Genomic DNA, 17,448 nt, shown 5'->3' with positions numbered 1-17,448 from the left:
ATTGCTGATTGTCATTTGCTTTCATACCTTACCAGGTTTTCATTCCAACCAATCAACTAGTTGGATGGTTGGACAGAAAATTTTTAGGTGTGTACCCAGCCTTACTTTCAGAGTACAAAAACCAGCAACCCTACAGAATTTCTCACACTTGCCTCTGAAGAAGCAGAGGGACATCAGAAAAACGTGCTAGGCTCACATTTGGAATACAAACTGTGACATCTGGACTCCTCTAAAGCTTACACTGTTCATCCAGGATCAATATTATTGAATTCTGGCCAGACCAAGGAACATCTACAGCCTTTGCTCTGCAAGGATCTCTTGCTAAATGGGACTGTTTGGACTGGTAATATGATCCTTCTATATAAAGTGATATATCCGGATTGAAGGGGTCGAAACTTATGCACGCTATTACTACCCCTATGAATTCTACTAACCCCTTTTATTATACTGTACATAATGATCCAGTAACCTGATACACCCAGTTATATTAGACAGACACACATTTCCCTATATGCTCCCTATTTTTACACTATACTTATACTGTAAATGATGACTACACACCACGATGGGGAAGAGGTACTGTCTCTGTTCAACATGACTTTCCATCATGCCTAGAGAAAATGTTGCTCCATTTAATCACGCTGAACAAAATGACTGACCTAAAATGCATCATACTGTACTTTATGTGGCCAGCATAAAATAACCAACATTTTACTTTCCAACCTTAGTAGCAGGACTGTATTTGCACAACCCCTAAATAAATAAAAAATAAGTCAAATTATATTAAATTATTCCGTGCATTTAATCTAAAGCTTTTTGCCAGTTTTTAAGTCAATGTTGGTGACAGGTGCTATAAGCTGGGGTCATTTAACAGATGTGAAGAGACACCGACTCATTACATTACCCAGCTGTCTATCAACTACTAAACTTAGAAACTCAATCACTGCGTTTAGTAAGCTTTCCAAAGCAGATCTGCATGAACAGTCAGATTTGTAATAAATAACATAGTGTTCACATTCAGGCATGCATGGGAATCTCTTGTGAAAGAGTTAAAAGTAGGCATTGCAATATGAAATTCATTGAGATTCATAGAAAAATTAATGACTACAGCAAGGACAGTCCAGGGTCAAAATAACCAGCTAGAACCAAATTCCCTGTAGGTTTGGGCTGCTCATATAAGAAAGGTGCTTATTATTATTATTATTATTACAGCTAAACTTTCATTGTGGCACAGTTTAGCTTCCTATTTGGGCCAATATTGAATTTCTACTGTAGCTCCAGAGGTGATAAAATGGTGAATATTAGTTTTGATCGAATAACATTGCCAACCATTTACTATTGGTATCTCTCTATAACCAGGAATGTGGCAGCTTTATGATAAGTTTATTACATGCTAATTCAAGCAAATAAATTTGCTCCAGCTGTGGAGCAGAAGAGATTAATAACCTCGAAGATCACTTTACTGCTTTGATGAGTTTCTTGAACAGAATGAAGTATATTTAGGTAGAGCTGCTAGATTAGTAGAAAAAAACCCTTTAATTATTAGTGACACTGTGCAAACGGCTTCATCTGAGTGGAATACCAAATACTTAACTCTCTGACCTTATTATTCAAATAAACACTTCCTATTATAGCAACATGACTCCTGCGTCAACACATCACATCAACTGCCTCTGTGGCAGATTTCAATGTCTCCGCTGTGTCATCTGAGAACAGAAGGGCTTCATTACCATGTTAAATCCACTTAGAGCTGAGAGGGCAGGAAGTGTTGCTGTTTGGTCCCTTCACAGCACTGAATGGGTTATGAACACAGGATCTAATTTTGGAGCTATCAAATTCTATTTAAAGTGAATGCCCTGGACACTTAGGAAGGATAGCCCAGATAGGCTCTGACATCTATGTCAGGAATGAAATTTTTACATAATAACATAGCTTGTAGACTGACCACTCTAGGATGGACTCAATTGTATGCAGTCTTTTGATCAGCACATATGGATAGGCTTCCTTTTATAGCTATTGTCTGACCAAAGAGAAAAATATGTAAAAGCATATAGCTTTTTATCAACCTAAAATTATTATTAATCCATTTATGGGTAGGCAGTGGATGGCCTACAATGGAGGGGGTTGTTGCCTATAATGGAGGGAGCATGGTCTCGTCGCACCCCCCCGTTCCGTCACTATGGGGGCATGGCCAGCACTCCTGGAGATGCTGGGCTGCCCCAGAGACTCTCCACACACTGTGTAGATGCTGTGCACATGCAAAGCAGCAGTCTGTGCTCCACCCAACTCCCTCCCACACCGCAGTACACAGTGGCCCATGGGTGGGATGACGGGACAGTCCCAGAAAAAGGGTATGATCTTTGAACCACATTTAAAATCCTATCACAGGTACTTGAAGAACTTCATGAATAAAGTTGAGAACTATTCTGAAATCCTTGAAAACCACTTTATTGGATTTCGCCATGAAATCTATGAAACCAACTGTAACTATCACTATAATCATTTGTTGACTCAATAGATGCAGTTAATCTATCCTCTGCTTCTCTGAACTTTCGCTTTATCACACTTATTTTATGCAGTTCATTAACTTTGTCTGAGTTGTCTGGGTTGTTTTTGAATTAGATACAACGCACAATACCCTCCTGTCTGTGCTTTTAGGAAGAATAAATCCAACCTTTGCTGTATGAGTTCAGTTTTGGATACCTGTAACTCTTTTCCAATATACAGTAACTGAGGGGTATATGTACTAAACCTTGGAGTGTGATAAAGTACAAACCAATCAGCTCCTAACTGCCATTTTACAGGTTGTGTTTGAAAATTGACAGTGGTATTTTATCTCCAGCAACTTTATCTCTCCCCAAGGCTTAGTACATAGACCCCCAAGTGACTTATGTGCCTTTTTTTATGGCAACCACTCACGGGCGTCTTTAGAGAGGAGGAGGCCCGTGTTCATCCCCCGTCACGGGCCCCCTCCTCTCACTCCGGCGGCCGGCAGCCAACTGACGTGGCTAGCAGATTCAATATACTCTGGGCACTAGAGCGTGCCCAGAGTCTATTGCTCATGCGCAGATCGCCGGGTAGATGGCACGACCGCCATTTTCCCGGCACTTTCCTCACGGTGCATGCGCAAAATGCCGGAGAAATGACGCGGCAGCCATTTTCTGGCGGTTGAGCAGCGCTGGAAGACCCAACGCGGGACCTCGGAGAGGTAAATTTTACATAATATGGGTGCAGGGTGTACAGTGCGGGCCCCCCCTGGACCCGGGGGCCCGTGTGCACCGCACACCCTGCACCCATTATAGAGATGCCCCTGCAAACACTAAATAAGTTCATGCATACCAATACATATTTCAGCATTCTCATCTTAGGGAGTTTGATAAAGTCAATCTGCAGTATTTGAAAAGGCCCTTCTCTGGGTGGCATATGTGAAGTTTGAGTTTGAGCTGACCTGCCCACATTGACCTTTAAATGAGTGATGCAATTAGCACAGTATTTTGCAGAGGAAATTTCTGGGGCAAGCAAATGGGCATTTATCAATCAATCATACCCATGTTTGATGCATGCATTAAAATAAGACAGTTATGCTAGGGAGGATACAGGGACGTTGGTGCTACTGGTTTGTCTTCTTTATTGTGCCAAAGCCCCCTTGGTGCCTGTGGCACAGCCTACTTTTTGTCATTGTGAGATCTCCTGTGGAGAACAAACTGATTGCATAGACAATAGTGCATCTTCATGTATGGTAACCACATTGAGAATTACAGGTTGATCACAAAGAAATATAGGTTTCTCAGCGTCCCTTTTTCCACCTGTTCGGCTATGTTGTTTCATCTATTTACTTTATAATGGCCTGTTACATGTGCCTATAACTTTATTTTGGTAGCTGTAATACTTCTGTGCGTGTTATGACTTCAGCCAATTGGGCAGAGTGTGCAGGCTGAAGTCTTTCTGCCCTCAGGGTGAAATGATCAGTGTAGGTGTGGTACACACGGGTTGGGTATGAGATCCCGGCAGTCAGGATGCCACTGGTCAGAATACAGACAGCAGCATCCCAAAAGTCAGAATCCCGACACCCATAAGGAAAGCAGGTAAGACTAACCCAGGGTTTCCCAACCATGGTCCTCAAGGCACACTAACAGTCCAGGTTTTGAGGATAGCCATACTGGAGCACAGGTGACTTAATTAGTACCTCAGTTATTTTGATTTAACCATCTGTGCTCAAGCATGGGTATCACCAACACCAGGACTGTTAGTGTGCCTTGAGGACCGAGGTTGGGAATCACTGGACTAACCCCTACCCAATGCCCTGCACTCTGCGCAGCGGCACCAGTTACAAACCCTAAGTTACGGTCTTGATGTGAAGACAAATTCCTTAATGCCAAACTCTTTTTTTCAGATAATTCAATACAGATCCTGTATTATAGCTGTAGTCGAATGCCCAGTTTTTTCTTTATTTTCATCTAAGATAATCTAAATGAGTCTATCAAGTATGTACAACAACACTACTCATAACAGAGATTTACCTTTAATAAATTTTACTATCTGATAGGGAAAATTATACCTTTGTGATATCTCAGTCAATTCTAAGCTCTGTCAAAATACAATTGCACATTAATTTTAATCCCTCACAAAAAACAGGGATATTTTAGAAAATGTTGCTTGTCAACTATAATTACGTTTTTTCTACCTCCCCCATCTGTGACCGTCTAGTCACATCGGAAAACTAAAAAAAAAAAAACTGTAGTAAAACTGTTTAACTTTGCTAGTTCCACTATGTTCTACAGTTGTCTTTGAGTATTGGCTCTTATCTCTGTAAATGCTTTCAGTTTTCTTCTGCTTTCTTGTGAAAACTGACCTTGCTGTAAACATTTTTCCATTCCTTTAAAATCAATAGACAAAATTATATTAATACAAAGTTAAATAGAGTTGTTGTAATGCCATGTTAAATCCTTTCAGCTTTGTAAGCATTATGTGAGTTATAATATGATGCCTACTGTAAAAAAATTGTTGTAGGCTTGTTACCTTCTCCTGCTGTAACTGTCTCTCTGGTCACCAGGCGTCATGGACGTCGAATAGGACGGTGACTGCGGTTGCTGGGAGACCAGCATGCCAGGCGGCCGCTGGTACTTCTGAGACTGCCAGATGATGTGCAGCATACCAGCTGTCTACTTCTTGCAATTTAGGTACCTGTCTCTTATTGGTGAAAGATCTTTTATTACTCTGTCTGAATCGGCACCACATTGCTGGTTACTCTTAGTGTGTGGACTCTGATCCTTGTAAGTCCTGTCATGATACTTATCAGCCAGTTACCCACCAGTATTGACTTTTTGTCCTGCCTAGCTTGTGTTTGTTTGCCGCTGACCATCTTGAGCTTGCCCCAGAGTGACAAGTTCCATCTCAGGCTTCCTCTCATCAGCAACTACCAATCATGACATCTATCAAGCAGCACCTGCCTGCAGTCTCACAACCTATACTATCAAGGCCGCACCTCTGCCGTCGAGGCCACATCTGTGCCGTCAAGGCTGCACCTTGGCCATCCAGGCGGCATCCATACCATCAAGGTCAGACCTCGGCCCTCAAGGCTGCACCCCAACCCTCAAGGCTTCACCTTGGCCCTCAAGGCTGCACCCAAACCCTCAAGGCTTCACCTTGGCCCTCAAGGCAGCACCTCAGTTCCAAGTCGGGGCTTTTCACTTGTCTGCTGAAGAGAGGTTCAGGAGACGTACCCTGGGACTCTGTCTCTATTGTGGTGGCAAGGGTCATACAGCCAACTCCTGCCCATTAAAGTCAGGAAAAGCCAAGGCCTAGATACTGATGGAGAACTACATCTGGGCCTATCTTCTGTTTCTCCCAAAAATGTCATTGTGGTAACTGCCTTGTTGCATATACTCTGTAAAATATTTCCAACTTCTGCTTTTTTGGACAGTGGGGCTACTGAGAATTTTATGGATTTCTCCTTTTTCCAGACCTTAGGAGTTCCACCTGAAGACCTGGTGTGCCCTATTTCTATCTGTGGGTTCGATGGTAGCCCTATATCCAGTGGCCAAGTTAAGTTTCAGACACTGCCTATACATCTGTCTGGTGACGTTCTACACTCAGAGAATATAATCTTTTAACTATTGCATAGTTTCTTGGCTCCAGCCATCCTTGGTTTACCTTGGCTCAGATTACACAATCCTGTCCTGGACTAGAGTTCAGTTGTGATCATCAAGTGGGGTACTATGTGTAGTTCTAGGTGTCTCTCCCTATAAGTTTGGGTAGTACAACCTTCTCCGTCATCTGCTCCCTCGGATATGCCAGTTCCATGCCATGGCTTTTTGGATGTATTTTCCAGGAAGAAGGCTGACTCACTGCCTCCTCATCAACCATATGACTGTGCAAGTGGTCATATCCTTGGTGCGAAGCTGCCAAAGGGAAAACTTTACTCTCTGTTTATCACTGAGAGTCAGGCTATGGAAGAGTATATACAGGAGAGTCTAGCCAAGCAACTCATTCATCCATTAAAGTCTCCCATTGGAGATGGATTTTACTTTGTCGAGAAAAAAGATGGATTGCGTCAACCTTGCATAGACTACAGGGGGCTAAACAAGGTCACCATTAAGAACTCATATCCTCTGCCCCTAATCTCGGTTCTTTTTGATCAGATTAGAGAAGCGACCATGTTTTCAAAGATTTATCTCCAGAGAGCTTATAACCTAATCCGCATCAAAGAGGAAGATGGTATTCAATACTCTGTTGGGACACTATGAATATCTGGTCATCCCCATCAGCCTTGCAAATGCCCAGGCCATCTTCCAGGATCTTATTGATGATGTTCTCCAAAAATTTCTGGTAAAATTTGTAGTTGTCTATCTGGATGACATCCTGATCTACTCCCAGTCACTGGATCAGCATTGTCTTTATATCAAATAGGATCTACAAAATCTTTGCGAGAACAACCTTTATGCAAACCTTGAGATGTGCAAATTCGAGGTTGACATGATCTCCTTTCTGGGATATATAATCACCCCTAGAAGGTTCTCCATGGATCCCAGTAAAGTGCAGTCAGTTTTGGACAGGGTCCGACCATCGACCGTGAAGGCCATCCAACAGTTCCTCAGTTCGCCAACTATTATAGGAGTTTCTTCAATAACTAAGAAGGAAGCGGATACTGCTAACTGCTCGCCTCAGCCTATCTGGGCCTTTGACAATCTGAAGACAGCGTTCACTGTAGCTCCTGTCCTTTGAGACCCAAATCCTGAAATGCCATTTGTTGTGGAGGTGGATGCCTCTGAGGTTGGAGCAGGGGCCATATTGTCTCAGATGGATCCCCAGGACAACAAACTGCACTGCCTACTTCTCTAGAAAGTTCTATCCAGCTGAGAAGAACTTTTATGTTGACAATCGAGAGCTGCTGCCTATCAAGTGGGCTTTCAAAGATTGGAGGCATTGGCTGGAGGGGGCCAAACATCAAATTGTAGTCTATACTAACTACAAGAATTTGCCTTGCATCGAGGCTGCCAAAAGATTGAATTCATGAAAGGCTCAAAGGGCCCTATTCTTTACCTGCTTTAACTATGTCATTTCGTTCAGACTGGGGACCAAGAACATCAAAGCAGATGCCTTGTCACAAAGTTTCTTCAGGTACAGCAGCCTGCAAATTCCAATTATCCAATTATTCCTACCATTTATATTCATGCTGGTTTGGCTCAAAATTTGGTTGAATAGATTCAGACCTTCCAGTCTCAGGCCCCTCCTAGTAAACTTCCAGGATATTTGTTTCTAACAGATTCAAAGGAGCAGCAGTCATTGCGGACTTCCACTCCATCAGAGCCTCAGGTCATCCGGGGATTTCTAAGACTCTTGAGTTATTATCTGTAATAATAGGTTTAATATTTTAATTTCTACATGTCTCAAGCAGCAAATGTACCATGCATGTTTATTTTTAGAGAATGGCCAACTGTTAGGTCAAGTAGGTCAAGCAGGACATTTATGGCCTCAGATACAGTAGTGAGCTCATTTGTAACAGTCGTTAACAGATGTACCTTATATGGTATAAGCAGACCACATGCAAAAGAGTGTACTCAGCACTATGTGGAAAAGGGAGGTGTTCGAACTGAGAATCCATGAGGAAAGATGGGGGATTCCTGTATGGCAGTGTGACTGACATGCATTTGTGCTGAGATGCTTACAAAACTGACCATCACATCCATTGTCGATATATGAAGCAGACTTCTCATGAATGAAGATATGAAGGACATGTATGACCACATATAAGTTGAGTATTGCTGCACCAATAGACTGTATTTATACCTCTGTTTTGTACTTTGATAATAAACTGCTGTTTGTTATGCGTATCTTTACTCAATTACATGATATTGTCCAGAATTAGAAATGCATTTTACTGACACAGAGTCAAGGGAGGTGGTAGCCCAAACTGAGAGAACTTGTCAGACTTGTCAAGTAGAAATTAAGAAATGTTTTTGCACTAAAAATGAGAAGATTGAGGAACCTCTATTGCAATTGATGATTATGTTTCACTTGCCAATTGTGTACAGGAGGGTGTGGGAAACACACTGATATGGGGTGGGAACACACTGATAATGATTTATGATGTGCATACACCCATTACATACAAACTGATCGGGGATTGTCTGATATCAAAAAGCGACAGACAATTACTTTCACCCTGATTGGGGATACATCTGATACAGATTTTGTGTTTGGTGAGGAAGTTCAGATGCCAGTGTATTCCCTGGCAAAACCTTATCAATCAATGGTTTTGAAACAGCAGTAAGACTCACTGTTACTAATGGCAACGTCAGAGACTGAGATGATGTTGTTTGTAAAAATCGAAGCAGAAAAATTGATGGTGCCTAACAGAGAGGCACAGAGAAAGACTGACAAAGAGAAGAAATTATGCGCAAGACAGGAGACGCATTAAAACTGTTCAATATTTCCTTGCCGGATTGGTGAAGATTAAAGCAATGTCACCAGATGTACCACGACTGTCTAAATGGTGTGAGGATCCACTGCAAGACAAAGACCAATATTTGTGCCTGGATTATGGTGCTACCTGCAACCATATTGGACTTTTGTGGACTTTTGCTGCAGTCAAAGCAACACTGTCAGCCGACAAACAGGAGAAGAAGGGGTTAGTCAGCTTGTTACTGAAAAGACTGAAGGCAATCTTCACACTGAAATCTAGACAGCTGACAAAACCTATATGGACTGCTAACTGTAAAAATGAGTTACAGTGCACATCAGTTACTGTCATGGAAGAACAATTAAATGGACTGAGTACAGTACGCGGTGTGCAATTCATCGCAGAGACAGCACTGATTATGCTAAGACATTGCATATAAGAATTTGTGTGTGATAATGGAGCTGAAGGTATATTCCAGAAGTTGTTTGCCAATAGCTGTGGTCCACTTTCTACAGTGACGTCAGCTGCACAAACAGAATATCGTCATTCAGGAGTGGAAATTCAAGCAGAGTTTTACAACAAGAGAGATTTTCCTGAAGTTTGTGATAAAGGCTTGTTGGTATTATGGGATGTCAAAGAAGATTCAAGCAGACAAAGACACCCATTTTACAGAAACAAAAAATGGAATATATTGGATTTGGTTTTTCATCCTCCTTACCATACACAAAACTGACATCATCATGATTGATTGAATGAATGGATGTCTTGTTTATTAAATAGAAAGGTTTATATATGTATATATAATAGTGGGTTTTTAGAACAGGATATATATATGTATACATTATTAACTGGAGGGTGGCAAGAGATGGAACTGTTATATAAGAAGTACCATGCATGTTTATTTTTAGAGAATTGCCAACTGTTAGGTCAAGTAGGTCAAGCAGGACATTAATGGCCTTAGATACAGTAGTGAGCTCATTTGTAACAGTCTTTAACAGATGTACCTTATATGGTGTAAGCAGACCACATGCAAAAGAGTGTACGCAGCAAGAATATGGATACAGTATATGAACAGTGGTGTCCTAAGGAGAAAAGGGAGGTGTTCGAATGGAGAATCCATGTGGAAGGATAGGTGATTCCTGTATGGCAGTGTGACTGACATGCATTTGTGCTGAGATGCCAGCAAGACTGACCATCACCATCCATTGTCGATATATGAAGCAAACTTCCCATGAATGAAGATACAGTATGAAGGACATGTGTGGTGACCACATATAAGTTGAGTATTGCTGCACCAATAGACTGTATTGCTACCTCTGTTTTGTACTTTGATAATAAACTGCTGTTTGTTATGTCTATTTTTACTCAATTACGTGATATTTCTTCAATGATAACCGTGTGTTATAAACATCCCACTGGGAAATATTATCCCAATCAGTTTGGTGGCCATCTATGACTCAAGATGTTCAAGATTTCATTCAGACATGTGACATCTGTGCTAGGAATAAGGTTCCCCGTGTAGCTCCCGTTGGACATCTTCTTCCCCTTCTGATGCCTTCTAAGCTGGACTAACATAGCCATGGACTTTGTGGTTGACCTCCCTTATTCATCATGGTGTAGCATCATATGGACAGTGGTGGATCACTTTAGTAAAATGGCACATTTCATCCCTTTGCTCAAGCCACCCACTGCTAAAGAGTTAGCTTCTCTGTTTGTTCAGTATATATTTCGCCTTCATGACTTACCACAGGACATCCTCTCTGATTGGGGAACTCAGTTTATTGCCCTTTTCTGGAAGTCCTCCTGTTCAGCCTTGGAAATCAATCTCAGCCGTACCTTTGGTTACCATCCTCAATCCAACAGGCAGACAGAGCAGGTCATCCAGTCCTTGGAGCAGTACCTCTGGTTTTATGTCTCAAAGATTAGGTTGAGCATTTGCCGCTTGTGGAATTAGCCTACAATAATTCCTGTCATGCTTCTTCCTTAGTCTCCCCATTCATATGTGTAACTGGCCATCATCCCAGAGCTAATTCCTTTGTACCTGCTTCTGGAGTCTCTCTGTCTTTTTTGTCAGTCTCCCAACTCAAGGCTTTTTGGAACAAGGATCACCAAGCTCTTCTGAAGGCATCTGTCTGCTCTAAAACTCTGGCTTATAGGCACCGGAAGCCTTGCAAATTTAAGGTCAAGGGCTCGGTTTGGCTGTCTATAAGGAAATCAATCTTCGCCAACCATTTCAAAAGTTGGGCCCCAGATTCATTGGACCATTCCGGATTATTGCTTAAATCAACCCAGTGGCATTCTGGCTGATGCTGCCTTAAACACTCAGGATCAACAATACCTTCCACTTTTCCCTACTGAAACCAGCATACTTCTCAATAAGGTTCAGTGTCAGACACTGAGGAGACCTTTTCCTGTGGTTGTTCAAGGTCAGCAGGAGTATATGGTGGAGAAAATCTTGGAATCAAAGTTTGTGCAAGGGACAGTTACACTTTCTGGTCCATTGGATTGGCTATGGGCCAGAAGAGAGATCTTGGGTACCTGAGAGGTTTGTGCATGCTCCAGAAATTAGAAAAGCCTTTTTCAGAGAGGTTCCTGATGAGCCCGGTTCTAGGGTTCCTTAACCCCTTCTCAAAGGGGGGTATTGTTACAAGCCACCATCACAGTTTGTTACCTTCTCCTGCTGCAACTGATTCCCAGGTTACCAGGCAATGTGGACACTGAACTGGGACAGAAAATTTGGTTTACTGGGAGACCAGCATGCCAGACGGCTGCAGGTACTGCTGGGACTGCCGGATGGCATGCAGCATACCATACCATACCATACCATTCTTGCAATTTGTGTACCTGCCTCTCATTGGTGGAGGATCTTTTATTAATCTGTCTGTACTGGCACCACATCACTGGTTTTAGTTTACTATTCATGTGTGAACTCTGGTCCCTTTCAGTCCTGTCATGATACTTGTCAGCCGGTTCCCCACCAATATTGACGTTTTGTTCTGCCTAGCTCATGTTTGTTTGCCGCTTACCATCTCAAGCACGGTCTCAGCTTGCAGCCCCACTGCATCAGCAGCATTCACCCCAGAGTAGCAAGTTCCATCTCAGGCAAACTCTCATCAGCAAATACTGCTCACGCCATCTATCCAGTGGCACCTGCCTGTGCTCTCATGACCTATACCATCAAGGCCACACCTCTGCCATTGATACTGCATCTCTGCCGTCAAGGTCCACACCTCAGCCCTCAAGGCCAGATCCATACCACGACCCTCAAAGCCACACCCTGGCCCACAAGGCTGCACCTCAGTCCTCAAAGCCGCACCTCAGTTCTCAAAGCCACACCTTGGCTCAATGAGGCAGATTCATTCTTTCTTGGTCGAACCTATCATCTAGATCTCAGCTCTGTGACCAAATCTGCACAGGGATTATCATCTTGACCTGTGCCTGTCTAACCACCAGCCCATTAATACCAACTGATCACCAATATAGCCGTGTAAGCCTCTACTGTCCCGTGTTTAAGACCAGGCAACCAACGGCGGGCTGGCCCGGGGGGCAGGGTGCCATCTGCCCCCCGGGCCGGTACGACTGTGCAGCATTAGGGCTGGCCAGTCCTCTATCAGGCTGCCTATCTGGCCGGCTCACATCCGCCGGCTGTGCGTGCACTTACAGGGTTTGCCGGAAGCTGTGGTCTGCACTGAATAGCGGCACTTCCGGGTGCTAGAAGGAACCGCCGGGGACAGCTGCAGTGGCGGCCGGGCGGCACAAGCGGTAGTCAGACTAGTGGTTGCTACATCCCCTAGTCCGGAGGAGTATCCTCAGTGCCGGTAACTGTGTCTCTCTCTGGGAGGGGGAGGAGGAGTGATTGCTGCCCAACACTGCTGGGACACCGTGTACATAAATGCCTCACACCAAACACCCTGCTCACTGCACCTACTGTAGGAGCCTATTTATTCATCCACACTGCCTGTACCTGTATATATATGTATACATATAAGTGTATATATATATATATATATATATATAATGTGTGTGTGTTTATATGTATATACACCGCACACCTGATTGCCTCACAGCTAACCCCCTGTTCACAGCACCTAGGGGCCTATTTATTCACCCATACTACCTGTACCTGATTATATACATATATATATATATATATATATATATATATGTACATGTGTGTGTGTATGTATATATATCTATATATCTATCGTGTGTGTTATATATATATATATATATTATAATGTGTGTGTATATATACTTGTCACTTCGCTCACCACAGGATTAGATTCCCCCTCTATGTCCACGTGTATAGTAGGGAATGATGTTTGACAGTAACTGATGATGTCAGGGTACATATACGGAGGAGGTTCTATCCACTACTCTTGTCCCATCTGCCCCCTTTTCTTTCTCCTCCACCTACTTACCTTCTGTCAATATCCCTCCTTTTCCTTTCTCTTCTATTATCCCCTTCTTACCTCCCACAGTCCACTAAAAAAATTAAAGTTGACCCCTTGCGGGCTCGGTGGCTCGCTACACTTGCCACATGGTTATGTTCCCCAGCTATGCCCACTTGGATGGTAGGGAATGACGTTGGACATTGGCTGATGATGTCAGGGGTCAATCTACGGAAGGGGATCTAGCTGCTTCCATTCCCCCACTACATATCTGCCCTCATCCCTTACACATTTCCCACCTCCCACCTACAAATCCCCATCTGCCACCCCACACATGCTCCCTCCTCCCCACTACACTTTTACCCTCCTCCCCACTACAAATCCACCTTCTTCCCCCCCTACACCTCCTCTCCCATACACATCTACCCTCCTGTCCCATACACATCCACTCTTTGCGTTCAGCGCCACAAAACTGAACCTAAGGATGGCAGATCGGTTACTAGGTGACTTATTTATCACAATCTGCATTTTTAATTTAGATGTGATAAATATTTTACGCCCAAATTCGCAGTGTGTTAATTAATATTTTTATGCAAATTTACAAAAATCTTGCCAGGAAACGGGCTCCGTTAAGAGCCTGCCCTGAGGTTGGGATGGAAGCAGCGTGATTGCGTAACACTATCACACTGCTTTCTTGTTTGGGTCCTCAGCACACGCTGTGCATGTGCGGCTCTCAAGGGCAAACAGATCTGGATCCGGAGTACCCCTCTCCAGAAGGAATAGTAGCCCATAGACTACTATAGAGTAATGCCATCTGGAGATGGCGTTACCCTATCAGGGCCAAGCTCCACAATGTGCTGGTAGAAAAGTCGGGGGCCACTTGCTTGTGTTTGCCCCCCAGGCCAAAAGTTGCCAGCCAGCCCCTGCAGGCAACAACCTAAGTATTGGTGAGAATACTAGCTCTAAGGGAAAAACAGGGGACTGTTATTGGCAGAAGACCACACCAGTGCAACTCTAGAGGTTTTACATGGTGACTACTGGTGATCATAACAATGCCTCTTTTGATGAACAACAGGGTAGGAGGTCATCTCCATAATGAATGAGTGTAGTGTCACGAGGAGGTATAAAATTTATCAAATTGTTCTGTAATGCTTGACTAAAGAGACTAGAGGAATTTAGAAATACCCCCCGGAAGCAATCTGGTTCAAGTAGATTGTTGCCCCCTGTATGTGAAAGAAAACCGCATGAATAGAGATTGAGAATAAAATGTGAAAAATCCATGTTGGTGCAATTTCTTTTCTATTTGATTTTATTGTAACCTCTACAGACTCAACAGAAGACACAAACACAATACCTACATCCATAGGAGATGTGGTCCATAGTCCTGAAATTCCTTAGCCTCCTGCTTATATTTTCCCTTGTGTACCTTCCAAAAAACCCCATCAGGAGTACAAAAAATGGTTCAGTTCAGTTAGCAGTTCACGCCCCAATAGTGACAATAAGGAAAGGATACTGAGGCCCTGATTCAGAGACGGATGCTCTGAAAGAGCACTCGCTCTGAATCTGGGCATTTTTTTCTTTTTGTGCGGCCTTATGGCCGCTCGCATAGCTGTGGGTGACCGTGTGGTATGGTCTCATGGCTGCAAGCCCCAGAGAGCTTCTGGCTCTAATAGAGCTGGAAGCTCTCTCACTGACATCACTGGTGATGTCAGTGGGGCTACCGACAAACGGCAGGTGATCGCTTGGGAACGCCTCCGTTTGTGAAGCCACCCCTCCGCCACGCCTACAAAACGGGGCGAGCTGTCGATCAACATCAACAGCCGCCCCTTTTGTAGAGAGCTACGGAGCGAGAGATTTTCTCTCTCGCTCCAGGGCTTGCGCACGCGCAGTGCGGCCACTGCACGTGTGCAGAGCACGCCATCGACCCGCTCGCGAGCGCTCAAGCACTTGCGAGCAGGTCTGAATCAGGCCCTGAATTCTTCTATACTGTACATCCTTTTTATCTGAATTGTGGGGTTAGTTCTGTCACAAGGGATCATAGGGAAAATGAGACTTACCGAATCCAGTAAATTTCAGTAATCTAAAGGGGGAATTCAATTAGCCACTGTAATTTAATGCAGGCTACTTGATCCCCCAGGACTATTCAACTAGCCTCTAAGGCAGCCCACAGGCTGGGGTTAACTGGGATTTTTTTTTTCGAGCCTGAGCTGGCTCAAAAAGAAATCCCCGATAAATAGCTTGTTTTCAGGTGCCTCTACCATATTAACACATAGGTCCATCATCTTATCCCAGATTCTGAGATTTATGTAGCAAGCCGTGAAAAGCATGGAGAATTAGACCAGTACAAAAGTTGCCCATAGCAACCAATTAGCTTTTATCAAATACAGTCTATAAAATAATAGGCAGGAGTGGTTGCTATGGGCAATTTCTTCACTGGTCCACTTCTCCAGACTTTTCACAGCTTGATACATAAACCCCAGTCTATGTGCTAATGCCCATTAAGTTAATTTACCAGGCAAGAAAAAGGGGTAATAATTGACTTGCCCTGGGCGTTAAATTCAGAGGCTATCACCCTTTTTCACATCTGGTAATTTATCAGGGCTAATTGAATTCCCCCCTACAACCCTTCTGCAGGTGGAGACGGCAACATCTCTTCCCTCCTGTCTTCTCCCCATGGGTGTCTGTCCTTAGAGTGGTTCTGTTTGGGGCACCAAAAATAATGTCCCTCCCTCACCACAATTGTATCATAATTCTGGATTTTAACTTTCCATTGGTGAATCACGTTTGTCATTGGAGTTATATCTTTTTTTGGTTTTATTCTGCTGTTCTTAATCTGCATATGCATGACCTTATCAGTTGCTTTCTTTATTTTCTCAATTTAGCCTCATGATGCTTAGCTAGGTACACACTGACAGATATATTGGCCAATCACATGATTGGCCAATATATCTGCTGCCCATCGGCCAGTGTGTACCAGCGATAGGTCTGTGAACGACGTTGTTCTCAGATATATCATGATGGCTCTGCTGCACACTTGCAGCAGAGGCTGCGTGGAAGAGGGCGGGACATGCCCCCCGGCCAGTGGTAACCGTAGCCAGAGACAGATAATCTGTATCAGTGTGTATGAATGACCATCATCTGCAGATATATCTGTTCAGTGTGTACTCAGCTTTAGCCATTTCCAAGACCTCATTAAAGGGTATTACCTTTCAAGCTGGAAGGGAAATCGTGACACGGTCTCTAATCTGTGGTTTCAGTCCACCTACAAATACAGCGACTAACAGGGTTATGAAATCCTCCTTTTTAAATCCTCACTCCACTATGCTGATTTGCCATATCAGTGAATCGGTAGTGATACTCATTTACGGTTTTCCCGGTATGGGATTGCCATATACTGTAGTCATCAATTTTAGCCAGTCAGATTTAGGTGAGAACAGTCTAAATACTGTACTGCTTTACAAAATAGTTGCCACTGGGAATTAGTGTCCCATCTAAATGAACTAATTAGAGTTGTGGCATCTAAACTACTAAAGACTGCTGTAACCAATTGCAACAGGTCTGTGTTGTTTCTTCCTTTTTCTGCAGCCTGGATGTCAGCACAGGCATGACCCACATGATTTTGTGTCTGTTGGTGGGGAGAGAACATGGAGACTACATAACACAGAGGGAAGAGATGGGAGGAAGGACTGCCCTAGCCCAATGACCATCAGAAACATCAATAAACCATTCTTCTATGAGCTAGAGACTACCCCTTCCTGGTTTTGAAGAAAAAATAAACAATCTTAGGGGGGGGGCTAAGGGGGCACATTACCCGGGTGCCGGACTTGAGAGGGTGCCGGGGAGAAGCTGCCAGGAAGCTAGATTGCTGCTCTTGTGGGTTTGGAGATTCATCCCAGCCTTGAGTGGCACAGAGACACCGTCAGTCTAATGTGATGCTGGTCACAAGCCAATCAGCGCTCACTGACGGCAGCCAATCAGCAGAGGCTGCCGGTTCATGAGCTCCAATTGGTTAACGAGCGGCGCCACATTACAATGACACCAGTACTGACAGTTCCCCAGCATGCAGCAGTCCCGTCCCGCATTACTGTGGCATAAATGTATAAGGGGCATTATTGTGGCATAATGTATAAGGTGCATTACTGTGGCATAATGTGT

This window comes from Taudactylus pleione, unplaced genomic scaffold (assembly GCF_031769625.1).
Source record: "Taudactylus pleione unplaced genomic scaffold, aTauple2 ptg000687l, whole genome shotgun sequence".
Classification (NCBI taxonomy): domain Eukaryota; kingdom Metazoa; phylum Chordata; class Amphibia; order Anura; family Myobatrachidae; genus Taudactylus; species Taudactylus pleione.
Note: the sequence above shows the minus strand (reverse complement) of the source record.